At 30.8% G+C, this 15799-nt stretch overlaps 1 long non-coding RNA gene across 1 annotated transcript; it reads left to right on the top strand.

Moving 5' to 3' along the window:
* The first annotated feature begins 3726 nt into the window (after positions 1-3726).
* On the top strand, positions 3727-5101 carry LOC112025529 (uncharacterized). Its single transcript, XR_010631051.1, has 4 exons — positions 3727-3797; positions 3933-4067; positions 4161-4296; positions 4968-5101. It is a non-coding gene; the product is annotated as an uncharacterized LOC112025529 (long non-coding RNA).
* Positions 5102-15799: the final 10698 nt, after the last annotated feature.

Raw genomic sequence — 15799 nt, 5'->3', positions numbered from 1 at the left:
GAGTGTGAAAAAACTGAAACCAAAGTTTCAATGAAATTAGCTTAAATTATGAATGCTTAGGCCTTTTTTTTTTTAATAATTCATGTCAAAAATATAAATGGACTTTTAAAATAAATGATGATATTTCCTAGAATATATGTTGCTTAACATTGACATAATATTCATAAAAAAAATCATGTATAAATAAGTAAACAATCAAACTTTAACATATAATCTCAAATTGAAAGAGAGTGCTAACCACAATTGATAATAGATTATAAAATTAGTTTTCAAGATTATAAATTTCTTATATACTTTTATTCTTTGTCAAATTAGTTATCCAATAATGCATTTGTTATTTTTTTATTTATTTTTTTATGTTTTGGTTGATATTTTGTAGAAATGAAACTTTTGTATTTGTTTTACTTATCTTTTGTGCTATTTTGTTTTGATTAGTAATGCTGGGATGTGTGTGATTTTAAAATTATTGAACAAGTATTAATTTGTTTAGCTAAGCTCATTGTTGATTTGAGTGGAGAATTCAAAGTAATGCATTTTACATTAAGTAATTTGCTGCATGACTTTTCAAATAGCAAATATATATTTTCTTTATAAAATTAAAAATTAAAAGAAAAAAAATCAAGTGAAAAATACAAGTTAACCTGATCTAACCTACAGTCTGATTAACCCGACTCACCCATTTGCCTTGTCTATGACGTATCACTCTATTTTTGTGGTTGGGAACAAAGGGGAAGAGATAGTCATGCGATAATGTTATAAGTTTCAAGTGGATAACTTTGTTTTTATGCTTGGGAACAAAGGGGAGAAGAGGAAGTTATGCGATAATGTTATTAATTTCACGTGGATAACTGATCCATACTATAGAAGCTAGGAAAAGTAACTAAAGTCTCCAACAAGAGAAAGTTGTACAGTTGTACTACAATCTCAACAAAAATACAGGTTGCCTGAAAAAAAGAGGTATTTTATGCCATTTTCTTTTGGATGCATTAAACATTCAGTGAGTATATTAAAATCATTAATCAACCATAACACTTTTAGTTGATTACAAAAAGAGGTATTTTTTGCGTGCGAGCAACTAATTCCTCTCCAAATAGGTGGTTAATGGGTGTGCTAGGAATGGGTCTTAAATTCATCTCCAAATATAGTTCATAGCTGTGATCTGTCTGTATATGACAATTCGGCTTACTTTGTTCTTTGCCGACAAAGGCCCACCAAGAGGCTTTAGCACATATTGTCACAGACTAGCTATGAGAATATCTGCACCTGGGGAATTGATAATAGTTGAATTGCAACTGGACACTTAAGACCCACTCCTAGCTATCAGAATATCTGCACCTGGGGGATTATCTATAAAATCATGGACTTGGCTGGGGTTATCACAATCGGGATATGTTATATGTTCAAAAGTGAACGCATGTTATCATTTCGAAGGGTTTAGTGTTATTGGATACTCGACCCGTGCCTAAACCTAAATCATTTACTTATTTTCTTTATTCAAAAAGATTTTTATATATATATATATATATATTATTAACATGTGGGTTTTCTTTATTCAAAAAGATTTATTTATATATATATATATATATATTTTTTTTTTTTTATTTACAGGTGGGTGAGGAGAATTTGGACTCATATGAATGTTTTGATAAACTTAGACTTTTATTAACAATAAAAGGTAGTGTATAATCTAACCTGCAGGCGTCCAAGATAGGAGCAGGTAATTACAACAGAAAATAACTTCAAAAGAAGCAGCAAATTTGGCAACAACATGTGCTATGAGTTTAACAATCTCCTAACTCAGCAAAATTCACTTATATTTGCCTCTTAATTTAAATCTCAAATTTCATAATTGCTAATTAGCAAGTTACATTTTCATAACCTTGACTAGATTTCCATTTTTTTTCCCTTTGGTTATAATTTCCCCCTTTAGCCTTTTCAGTGAGACCCAGATCTTTGATTTGCTGGGTTTTCCTTATTTTCCTTGAATGTAATGGCGGCTCCAAGATTTTTTTCTAAGGGGGTCAATAATGGCGGAGCTGGAAATTTGTTGGTGAGGGATAGACGAATAAAAAATCAGATAAATAATTTTTTTTTGTTTTGTTTGTTTTTCTATATATATGACTTCCAAATTATATACAATACAACTATGTTATACAATAGTCTAAGAAGTTACTAATAGTTTAAAGTTCATTAAGACAACAAGCATTGGACACATAAACAAATAGAATTAAATAACTGATCATACATTTTTAACAAATTAATAATAAATTATTATATTTATAAGTTGTATCAATTGAATAAAAAAATATAGAATAAATAAGAATAGTAACACACTTAGGAGTATGGTTGAGAGTATTCAATTACCAATTATCCCAAAAGTTTAAGCTATTGGGATACGGTAAATTTAATCATTTAACCACACATACTTCTAACAGAGAGTAAGCATGAAACTAAGAAAAATAATACTCTTGTAATAAAGTTTTTCTTTTGAAGTGTAGAAAAATATTTCTTGGACTTGAAAAAGTGTAAAGCACTTATCAAACTACTTGATTGGACATAAAGAAAAACTAAGAAAACATAAAAATTAAGGATCATTTTCAAGCTTATTTCAATTGGGCTTAACAAAAAATTTAAGGTAAGGGTGTTCAAAATTTTTATTATAGAGATAAAATAATAATAATAATAATAATAATAATAATATATAATGTTTCTTTTGGGACCAAGTCAGGGGGTTCCCCCTGGGTTGGTCATGGAGCCGCCCATGCTTGAATGTCATTCCATTTGGGTCATTTAACTTTTGGAGTTTCGATTAAAATTTTATTTGGGATAATTATAGACTCTATATGCTGATAATTTACTAGGAAAAGATAAGAAACTTGTCATTGTTGCTTAAAATTTGATTTGCTTCATTTTCATTTATCTTCTTTATGTGACCTATATACATATGTCTTAGTGATTTGATGAGATGCGTTGAGTTAGCTAAAGTGGTGTTATATGTTTCAGCTGAACATTTAAGCCCTTTAAATTTAAAGTGAGCATTTTATTCTTTAGATGATGTGACCAAACTAAAAAATGAGACATCATCACTCCGAGGTATTAAAGGTGATCACTTTAAGTGTGTTTGGGACTAAAATCGATGACTTTAAAATTTTTAGAATCTAAAAGTAGTCACTTTAAACTTTTGAGACTAACATTGCTCATACACTAAACTTTTAGGGTACAATAGTGTATTTTGATGCATTTTTTTATAGGACAAATTTGTAATACAAGTTTTTTTCTTTAGCTGTGTTCCCCAACCATTTTCAAAATTTTCAGTTGGGGGACCAGAAGACGTTAGAATGAATTTCCTTAGCTGTATTTTGGTTGGGGAATTCTAAAAAGATGAATTTAGGATGAAGGTGTCATTTGATAGATAAGTATATTGTATTTCCTCGTAACAGTAATTATTTGTTGTGACTACTTACAAATGTTTTAATCTTGAAATTTTATTCCCATTTCATATAATTGAAATCTCTATCCTGTGAAGTTCACCTACGTCTACATGCTCATTTTAGTTGTTGCCACTATTTATGCTAGGTGGTGTTTTAATTAAGCTGACCACTTTTTTTTTTTTTGATAAGTAAATTGTGCTGACCATATGTGATTTGTATTAAATTTTTTCACATATTTCAAATTGCAGGATTCATTCCTTAGACCGGAACAGAAGAAGCTAGAGCCACAACCAGCAACCAAGCAAAAGAAAGGAGTTGAACAGTTGGCATTCAAAGTGATTTAAGGCTGTACCAAAGTCTGTTTTGGTAAGTATGTTTGTTAAGGAAACTGAACTCTTTGTTGCAGTTTTTTTATATGCATTTTTTCAAGTAGTGAAATGGGCTTAACATAGGTGTGAATATTTTTTTATTATTTTGTTTTTTTTGTTTTTGGATGAGTAGCATAATGGAGGCTGTGGATTGGGAAAATTCTTCGGGAGGATCAAGTGATACTGAGGCCTATTTGCAAGATACAAAATATGAGGATGATGAGGAACTCCATTTTACATCTGGGTTTACATCCAAGTTGCAGTTTAGGTATAGAATTTTTCATAAAATTGATTCTTTATAATATTATGAATATTCCCCCGCCCTGCGGGTTTAACTTTGGGTTATGGCTACAATTTTCAGGAAAGATAAATCCAGGGCTCATTGGATTAACGAAATCGGAATGGCTGAGGTTGTAGAAAACAAGGGTAAACTGTGGAGGACAATGAGAGTAGTTCGTAGCGGCCGGCAAGATTTATTACTCAATTGAGGAAACTTTGTATGTGAAATGACATCATTTTGTGATTTTTTTTTTTTGATCTCTTAGTGTTTCTTGGTTTTTCTTTCTAAGGAATTAAGGAATAAGTTAATTATTTGTTTTGGTGATAACATGAAACCCAGTATTTACAAGTCTAGAGCTTTAATATCTTGCTGTTCTTTATTCATAGTCTTTTATTGTAACTTATTTATTTTGGTATCTTTGTTTGAGGGACACTTAATTTTCTGAAGAATCCTTTGCTAATTAAACATTCTATATTGTGTAAAACAGAGCTGGGCTTACGGTTGTCCCCAAAAAATATGACTTTTTTTTTTTTTTTTTTTTTTGAGCAAATTAGTTTGAAATTTCATACTGTGATTTGGTAGGAGATAATGGATTACCTTGTATAAAAGTTGAAGGACGAAGAGGTATCAGAGACACACTTCAAACAATGCTTTTCAATAACTGAAACTTCAACCTTATTCATAGTTTTAAGCGACACTTGCAAATTTATACATAATGTTGTAAGCGAAATGTAGTATTAGATAAGTAACCGATAAAAGCAATTATTATTTTTCTTATGAATATATTTCTTTTTAAGTTTTTGAAAAGAAGTAACTATGTATTAGTGTCCTTTTTCATTATATGTTGAGATGGAATCATTTGTGAAGTGTAACTTCTTATTTTTGTAGGTTTTTGATGGAAATAGGCGCATTGCTTCTCTTGGATAACAATGGTACAAGTCTTTCATTAAATGATATATATGCAAAGGTTAGTGGAGTCTCTTGGGAGCTATTTGAGGTTTATAGGCACTGAAATTTCTTGGTTACATTGTTGGGCAGCATGGCATTGCTTGGTCTATTAAGGATGCCAAGAGTAACTGTCAATCTGTTTCTCTTCAATGCTCTCCACAAAGCAGTGAAGTGGCAGACTTAGAAATTAGAATCAGAAGATGAGAGTTCCATTGTTGGACCATTTAATAATATGCACATTAATGAAGCAAGGCCAGTTTTTGATGTCTATCTCCCAAACCCAAATAGCAAGTTTAGAAAATCTTCTTCGGGTGATCCATGCTTTGTGATCTGCTTAACTAGGTAATTGTATTTGGTAGCTCCTAAGAATCAGTAACCTTCTCTATTTGTGGTTGATTGCAAATTGTTATTTATATTATTATCATTAGAAATGTACCTTTATATTAAAGAACTTCACAGGTTAAACCACTTTCTTTTTCAGATTATCTTTTGCTGAAAACATTTAATTGCAACAATCCTATGTGTTAGCTTCTAGGTTTTTGATATCTTGAAGAATTTTGGGGGAAAGGATTTACGCCATATGCATCTAGATTATTATTTTATGTTTTTTCTTAATTATATACAAATATGTTATTTTATTTGAATTTCGTCTGTGTCAATGCTTACTGTTATATATTTTGCTCATAACCGGTCATAAACCTGGAAAAATGAGGAGGGTTGTGGTGAATTGACGGCTATCATAAAATGTAGTCACGTTATTAAGATTGGATTTCTGCCCCTAGACTTTGGCTCAGGTGGGGTTGGCTTTAGAATAGGTATTAAGTTCATATTTTACCAATAGGAGAAAAGGAATTCTATACTTTGTTATTAATTTTAGAAATGTATTTACTTACAAATTTACTAAGCATGAAAGAATGTTTCTCTATTAGTTTCTATGTGAAAGTTCAAAATGTGTATAAAACACCCTTGAACGTTTAGACCCAAAATTACAAAAATACCAATTCAAGTTTTATATCAAACAGTTAATGTGCGGAACATGATAACAAGCTTATAACAGAATTGATAACCAATTTAAGTCAAATATAAACACATCCACAGCAGTAAATATAAGTCAAAGATAAAGAGAAGGAAGATGCAAGCACACGGACAACACACGATGTGTTATCGAAGAGGAAACTGAAGTCCTCGGCGTAAAACCTCTCCGCCGCCCTCCAAGCGGTAAATAATCCACTAAAGAATGTAATTGGGATACATGAACAGCAGAAGACCCTCCAAGCCTAATCTACCCAAGTACCTAAGCCCTCCAAGCTTTCTGCTCCAACGAGATTACGCCGAACCTATTTCTTCTTTAGCTTCCCGATTTCCGCTATTATACCATAGCATCAACCAATGTATATTGGTCCTTCCAAACTGCTTCCCTTAGCACAAAATGAACCTTCTCACAGATGTGGGTGTGGTGAGAATAAGATTTGGTCAATAACCTCTCAAGGATATGACAATGGAAAGGAAGAGAGTAGAGGAATTTGTAGAGACTCTAAGGTAGAGATTGGGGATGAGGCAATCTTATTTTCTCTTAGGGTTTCTCTCACAAAATTCTCTCTGGAAGCTCTCACAATTTAGTGGGTATAAGGGTCTATATATAGTGGTGTGTGTTTGGAATATGAAGAGTCAATTTTTGCCAAACAGGGTTGATTGGCGGCTTGACCTCGCGACTTGTCCAAGTCGCAAGTTCAAGTCGCGACGTAACGGCCTGGCCAGCTTGGGACTTTTGTCTTGTAATGCGACAGCTGCACGACCCTTCAGCTTCTCTGTGTGCTTCTCACGTGCCTGCATTTGGCGGCTTGCCAGTCGCGAGTCAGCTGCGAGTCCTAGCCACGAAACTTTGCCTTCTTGCACAACTTGAGCTTTTCTTCACATCTTCTCACACACTACCCTTACAATAATCCCACCTAAATACAGGGTTACTAAGTGCTAAATTACAAACAAATTGGCACAGAATAAAGTCAACAAGATGGTTGAAACCTTACACTATGAAATATAAATGTTGTTCAATTTTTGGATGCAGTAGATCAAGCCTCTAGTTAGTATGATTTTATTGTTTTATTACTTATTTGTGTATTTTAAATAAGTCATGTTTTCTGCTTTTTTTTTTCTTTTTTTTTTTGACAATCTTCTTAGAAATATGGGTAGAAGGCATTTTTGTTTTTTGTGAAGCATGCTTATAATTCCTATTTGTAACATTTTTGAAATATGAGATAGAAATAACTACATTATGGTAAGATTTTTCAACTCTTGAATATCAAACATTTGTTTTTGTTTTCAATTAGTATGAAGATAATATCTATTAATGTGTAAAGAGGGAGAAATGAAAAAGGCTCCAACAATTCTCCCAAAAATTTCTATATCATAGTTTAAAATCATATTTTAATGATTTAATTACTCCCGTCTTGTTTTCTACCACTTTAATTTCTACTACCCTCATCACATGCGCGTTACAAGTGCGATTCTTTTTTTTTTTTTTTGTATTATTTTTTTAATAAGAACTTGGGGTAGGTTTATATATATATATATATATAGAACATGGGGTAGATTTTATATATATATATATATAATTATTTTTAGAGGAACATGGGGTAGTGGGAAGTTTTATAGAACACGGGCTAGGTTTTTTGTTTTTAATTTTTGTCGATTTACAGTTTTAACATTTTTTTAATTTTTTTTTTAAGAATAAGGATAAGTTAATCAAATTATGGGTATTTTTGGAAATTAAAAAGACAATAACTAACTTTCTAAATCCTTTTAATATATAGAGATTAACTTTTTTTTTTAATTTTAAGAATAAAGATAAATTAATTAAATTATTGGTATTTTTGGAAATTAAAAAGTCAATAACTAACTTTTTGAATCCTCTTAATATATAGAAATTACTCAATTTACAATCATATTTAAATTTTAAGTGAAAACTGACATTCTACAAAGATAGATCCATATAATCTCTAAAAAGTGTTAAATCGTAATCTCCAAAGTAAAAGTAATTTTTGCTTGAAGAAGATCAGTAAAATTTGGATTATATTTCTTTAATCCATCAAAACTTGTTCTCTCCAGTTGCTTTAAAGAGATCTGTAACTTATTAATTGATATGCATATCCTGGTCAAAAAGTTTTTGAATCTTTTATGCTTGCCTTCTCTTGCAGGGCTGATCTACCATCCATAGCAGATATTGAACTTCTTGAGAGGCAATGTGGGGCCATTCCTTTGCGGTTTTGCAGTGTAGAGTGTGGACGGGTCAGTTTCTTTTCCTTTGATGAAGTAGAGCTTACTATCCTACCCTGACTCTTTGGAGTGGTAACTGTTCTATACTCCATGTTTAAATGCTACTTTGCAAAGATATGAAGAGCTTTACTTACATACTAGGAGTCACAAATATCATAAGCAAGATGCCTACATCAACAATTGTTTTATAGAAATTGATTTTGAGAAAAAATGTGCAATTTTCGGGCATAGTTTATCTAAGTACAGGATGGGTTTCAATTTTATATACATAACTATAACTTTCTCTAATAATGGGTGAAGTTTTTGTTGTTATGTTGTTTGATCTCTGTTAGGGAATTATATAGAAGTGCAAGATAGTTTAAGCCACCAAGGAAACTTTATCAAACACCTTGCAAAATCTTTCTTTCTTCCTTTTTTTTTTTTTTTTTTTTTTATAATAATTTATTAATTTTATTAAGAGATTTGCTTTCAATAATAGTTGATTATAGTTGGTATTAGATAGTTATTGGCTATAGATTTTGACTTTGAAGTATCAAGTCGTAGATACCTAGTTATTAAACAATGCTCTTATAATTGGTTTTACATGGTTCAACTCTGAAAATTATCAGATAGTTATTAAAAAATGCTCTTTTAGCCAATAAATCTCACTTTAGCCAAAAAATGCTCTTTACATGTTATTAGAGTTTATTCTTAGATATATTATTCGGTCAATCAGCTTTTAAAATTTATTTTCTTCTAAGATTTACAATTTTATGGCAGCTGTACTGATATTAACCATGTGGTTGGCCTTCTTACATTTCAATTCACAACTTTTCAATTAGTACATCAAACTTCTAGAGTTTGGAATAAAATTAAATCGCTAAGATTTCATTCAAAATAAACATTTTTTTTCACATGATAAGACAATTCCTAAGGGTTAAAATGACCTATGCGATTGGCCTTGTCACATTTTAATTCACAAGTTTTCAATTTGTACATTGAACTTCTAAAGTTTGGAATAAAATATATTTGTTCAGATTTCATCCAAAATAAATATTTTTCTCACATGATAAGACAATTCCTAAAGGGCAGAAATTACCCATGTGGTTGGTCTTATCACATTTCAACTCACAAGTTTTCAATTGTGCATTGAACTTCTAAAGTTTGGAATAAAATATAATCTTTAAGATTTCATCCCAAAATAAACATTTTTCCCACGTGTACAGCAGATATGGACAAAAAAAAATTAATTTAAACTTTACAAGCTGAAACCATAGCCATACTATACGCGGTGCAAATCACAAGTTGTGAAAACTGGAATCAAGTAATCATTGAAGGGGATGCTAAAGCCTGCTTCTATCCTCTTTCATCTAATGATCTCCATCTGAATTGATTCAAGTACACCGTGATCCCTAACATCCTTAGTTATTTAAATTCCTTCATTAATTTATCTTTTGTTTGGGTTAAGAGGACCTACAATTTCGTAGCCCATTCTGCTGCAAAGTTCTCTTTGAGTTTCTCTCAGACCTTTTGTTGAAAAAGGACAATCTGCCACCTATTTTAGAGTCTATTGGCAAGGTAGATTGTCTATCTTTCATACTTTAATGAATTGAATCACATCTTATAAAAGAAAAAGGAGACAATATGTATCTATTGAAAAGCTTATGTAACTAAATTATGATAAAGGCAAACCACAAAGGGCTAATTGTAGTTTACCCTATTAAAAAAATAAGGGGTAAAGTTGTTCACAAAATGCAAAATGTTAATTATATAGAACCTAATGGTTTCAATTTCATCTAAACTTTAAGGGTGAAAGTTTGTGAACTAGATTGTGATAAAACCAATCGACAAGGAATAAATTGTAATTTTTCCCATATAAAAGTATAATGACTTTCTGATAAACAACTTCTGCATGAAAATCCTATCAAATGACGGGTGTGTGGGAATTTAAGGAAGTATGGCCATTGTTGATGCTTCTATTTTGAAAGGAGTTTTATATAACTTTCAAATTTAATCTAGGTATGTTAGCAAGCCGGTTCAAAATTCATAGTTAGCATCTTGGGCTAAAATTTATAAGGGATTCATCATTGTAGTTATCTGGTGTATGGAAGAGGAAGGACTACACATACCAAAGAGAATAATCATAGCTCAAAGAGTTCAAGACACCATCCTTAGTAAAAGTAAAAAAATAAAAAATAAAGAGGTTGATCTTTAGGTTGCAACTTGCAATTGGAATCAAGCAACAAGCAGTGAAACTTGTAGATTAGCTTGCTGGAATGGTATGATAGAATTCAACTATATGTTAATAAAGTCTATGAATTTACTCCCCTCCACTCCTTTTCAATCCAAACAAGTCCTAAAAGTAAATAGAAGAAAAATCTAACTGCTACTCCCAAGCTCTCAGTTTTCATGCATCCACAATCTCAAATATATATATATATATATATATTTGTGGAATGATTTGTGATGTTGTCCTATTCCAAATCTAGTTTCTTAATTTGTTTGTTCTTCTAGCTCACGAAAAATATAAAGAACCCTCTGCCTCTTACCTAACCTCTCTTTGTATTTTATTTGGTTTAAGAAAACAATTAATATCTAGCTTTTCTTTTCTTTTTCTTTTTCTTTTTTTCTTTTTTCTTTTTCTTTTTTTTGAGAATGAATATCTAGCTTGTTGTAATGGGATTTTACCAATTTAATGTTTGGTCATGCCAATAGACAAAATATGTCACCATAATCATAGATTACAAGCAGACAAATTATGTGACTCGATGATGAAATCAATCTCAATTTTGTCAATAGAATACAAAAAATTGTCACCAACTGATGATGCAATTGAAGCAATTGTTTTTGTTCAAGGTATGCATTCATAAAGATGGTTCAGACCTACACAGAATTTTATATGCTTCTCGTTAGGGTTGTTGATGTTATAGAAATATAGAATATAAAAATTACTCCCCAAATGATTATACCAAATAATCACTAAATTAATGTTAAACAATTGATAAAATTTGGGTGACAGATATTAAATTGCATACCAAGTCGTTGTTTTGAGATGGTTCAATTTTCTTTAAGTAAAAAATAAAATAAAATAAAATAAAATAAAATAAAATAAAAAATATATACCTTTTAAATTTGTTCACATGTTGCCCCATAAGATATAGCTAATTTTGTCACTTGTTTATACTTTTATGAGGTATAAATTCCACAAAACCTACGGACCATTATAATTTAAAAGTAAGAAATAATTTTCAATTTAATTTTCTTGTTTAAAGCAATATTAGAGAAATTATGAGTTGAACGATGCAAGAGCATAGTTAGGTATGGAAGGAAGCTTGAGAAACTTGCTTAAGAATGATGGTATTAGGTTGATAATTATTTCCTCCTAGAGTTAAGTGGGGATATGAAAAGTGATATTAAGGTAGAGGGTAGGCTCACTCCACCACATTCCAAAAAAAAGATGATAAAAGTGGAATTTTTAAAGCATAGGTGGGATGTTAAAAGGAGTATAGCGATATGGGCTTAACTTAACGGGTGTTGTCCTGTATGCAATAATGATTGATATTTGCCAAACCTTCACAGGGATTAGAAACGTACGTATGCAATTTTATCCGACAAGACCAAAACATTGACCAAATAATTTGAGAACTTAGTATATATCACATTCATTTTGTATATCAACTATACATACCATTCTATTTCTCAATTTTAAATGGAGATATCAAAAAAACAAAAAAAATGTAATCATATTACACTCATGCAAATGTGAACGTAGTGCCTGCTAGCTGGAGTGTAAAAATTGAAAATTTGTGTACATCACACATGCAAATGTGAATGTAGTATCATGATTTTTAGACTTTGATCGTTCAATGAACCGTAAAAGGAAAATATTTAAAGTTTTTGAGATCGGATCAAGGTTAAACCGTAATGACCTCATAATTAATTTAATAATTAATTAAAATATAAACAAATATATTAAATTAATAAAAATTGAAAAATTACCTAAAATAGTTCCAAATATTTAACTCTTTATAAACTTATTTATTTTATTTTTATGAAACCCAATATAAAAGTTAATAGGCATTTCGCATGAAGAAAAAAAAAAAAAAAACTTGAACAGTGGCGGCAGCGGTTATTGGTTTGTCTCTCACTCAACTTTTGTCTTTTGTTGAGAGACATAAGGCTCTGGTACTTTACCCATTTCCCCATGAAATTTTAAAAATAAAATATAAACTAAAGCTAGAAAATTGAGAAAGGAAAACATTGTTTTGTCCACCGGATTAAAATCGAAGCCCAAGAATAAAGGTTGTGGACAGTCGGGTTGAGTATATGAGAAGGCAAAAACAAGAAATAACAAGAGAAAAGAGGAAGACAAAGAAGGCAAAAAAACGCAGAAATAACAAGAGAAGAGAGGAAATGAAGAATACTGAGACAGAGAAAGAACAAGAGAGAGCAATATAGAGAAGAAGAATGAGAAGAAACTATGATGTAATCTCAAGTCTCAACGTCTAACGGCATGTTTGAAGCTACAATAATGGAGATCTACTTCTGTAAGCCTGTAGAAGGTAGATAATTTTTTTTTTTCAAGCTTGGACTGGAATCGTGAGAACCGTGAGTTAACTTGTTGCAAGAGTGATGATGGATGAAATATGAAATATGTTTGTTTTAGAAAGGTGATGCAGGACATAGTGTAAGCATGAATCAAAGAGCCAAAAAGAAAGTGATGTGGAGGCAGAGAGCTGAGATGGGTTACGTACCCAACCCAAGTGATGCGTGAATCATAGGGTCCAAAACAGTGTAGAGCTATGTTATTTGACAACATAAATGTCATTTTACTATACCCATGTAGGTTATTGGGGAAGCAGAAATCAGACTGGCCCAACCCCCAATGCCTACTTTGGTTTGCTCGTATTATGTTTTTGTTAGTTTTTTGGTATCTGTGATTAACTTTCTTTCCAAATTGAGGAGATATACGATGGGTTAGGTTATTGTGTGTTCTAAAGGCACATATTAAGTATTTATTTTTATAAAAAAAAAATTATAAGAAATTGAAAAAGTTATAAAAGTAATAATTTTTTTTTAATTTTTAATAAATTTTTTTAAAAAATAAATTATTAATATATATTCTAAAGATACACATTAATAAATCTCATATATGTTTATAAGTTCCTTTTAGATAGGTGAAGCAGGACATAATAGAAGCACATTGATAATAGTGGGTCATATGGTAATCTAACTAAAGTGATGGATGGCTAATGCAGATTTGACAATTGGACAATTATGATGTACCAACCATGTAAGGGGGCCTTTTTTTTTTTCTTTTTTTTTTTTCAATGGCAGGGTGAAAACATTCACACTGGCCCAAGGTAAAATTATTTGGTGAATCCCCTATACCTTACTGTAACTTAGGTACACCTTAATTACACTTTGAAGTACAATAAAAAAAAGTTGGGACTTTAAAATGCACAATGAAATAAAGTTATTTACTTAAGATGGTATTTATGCTCAAATTTTAAACTTTTAATGGGTCTCACTAATTAAGATCATGACAAGAATCACAAGACATAAGATTGGGAAAATTATTTAATACTCCAAAAGTAGTGGCCCATCCTCTCACATGAATGATGAATCATATGTAGGACCTATGACCTATCATTCATGTAAGAGGAATAAGCAATAAGTATTGAATAATTTTCCTTATCTCCTATTTTGTGGGCATTGAATTTTTTCATATTTATCATCAAATATAAACACATTAATTTCTTGATGAGAGGGAAAAACTTAGGTGCATTACATTAGGTTCTCCAAATAAATTTAAACACAAAATTAAAAAAAAAAAAAAAAAAATTTAAATTTGTTCACATGTTGCCCCGTAAGATATAGCTAATTTTGTCACTTGTTTATACTTTTATGAGGTATAAATTCCACAAAACCTATGGTCCATTATAATTTAAAAGTAAGAAATAATTTTCAATTTAATATTGTTGTTTAAAGCAATATTAGAGAAATTACGAGTTGAACGATGTAAGAGCATAGTTAGGTATGGAAGGAAACTTGAGGAACTTGCTTAAGAGTGATGGAATTAGGTTGACAATTATTTCCTCCTAGAGTGCTCTTAGAGTACACATTAAAAAAGTTGTCAAAACAGTGAATAACTTTTTTGTTTTTTCATAAAAAAATTTCCTAAAATAAATTACTAATATATATCCTAAAGACACACGTTAATAAATCCCAAATATGATTATACGTTCCTTTTCGATAGGTGAAGCAGGACATAGTGGAAGCACATTGATGATAGTGGGTCATACGATGATCTAACTAAAGTGATGGACGGCTAATGTAGATTTGATAATAGGACAATTATGATGTACCAACTATGTAAGGAATTTTTTTTTTCCGATAGCAGGGGCAAAAAATTCACACTGGCCCAAGGTAAAATTATTTGGTGAATCCCATATACTATACCTTACTCTAACTTAACCTTAATTACCCTTAGAAGTACAATAAAAAAAGTTGGGACTTTTAAATGCACAATGAAATAAAGACATTTACTTAAGATGGTATTTATGCTCAAATTTTAAACTTTTAATGGGTCTCACTAATTAAAATCATGACAAGAATCACAAGACCCATCATTCATGTAAGAGGATGGGCAACTACTTTTGGAGTGTTGAGCAATTTTCCTAATGTTATTATGCATGGTAGGACCAATCATTTTTATTTTTTATTTATTTTTATTATAGAAAGTTTCAATCCATGATGTCCGCTTCTAATAACAATTCTTTATCATTTGACCAAGACACCAATCAGTTTTTTGGTGTAGATGGGGATTGAATCTCAGATCTCGTATACAACCATCAGAGACTCAGTTGTCTGGAACTCATAGGACCAATCATTCATGTGAAAGAGGAATGAACAATTGCTATTGAATAATTTCTCCTACGTAGGACTCATCATTCATTTCACATGAATGATGAGTCATACGTAGGACCTATGATCTATCATTCATTTCACATGAATGATAAGTCATACGTAGGACCTATGACCTATCATTCATGTGAGAGGAATAAGCAATAAGTATTGAATAATTTTCCTTATCTCCTATTTTGTGGGCATTAAATTTTTTCATATTTATCATCAAATATAAAACACATTAATTTCTTGATGAGAGGGAAAAATTTAGGTGCATTATATTAGGTTCTCAAAATAAATTTAAACACAAAATTAAATTAAGAAAAAAGTTAACTGATGCCCTAAAGGCATTAGATTAGAAAATGCTTTTAGAAAATTTTTATGGGAAAAAAAAAGTAATTAATATGAAAGAGGAATGAGCAATCGCTATTGAATAATTTCCCATATATAGAACTCATCATTCATGTGAGAGCATGGGCCACTACTTTTAGAGTATTTTATAGTTTTCCCAATCTCCTTATTGAGAAAATTATGCAATACTTCAAAAGTAGTGGCCAATCATCTCACATGAATGATGAGTCATACGTAGGACCTATGACCAATCATTTATG

Source organism: Quercus suber, unplaced genomic scaffold (genome assembly GCF_002906115.3).
Source record: "Quercus suber isolate HL8 unplaced genomic scaffold, Cork oak 2.0 scaffold_193, whole genome shotgun sequence".
Taxonomy (NCBI): Eukaryota; Viridiplantae; Streptophyta; class Magnoliopsida; order Fagales; family Fagaceae; genus Quercus; species Quercus suber.
The sequence above is the reverse complement of the archived record's forward strand: the minus strand, read 5'-3'. Positions and strand labels throughout refer to the sequence as shown.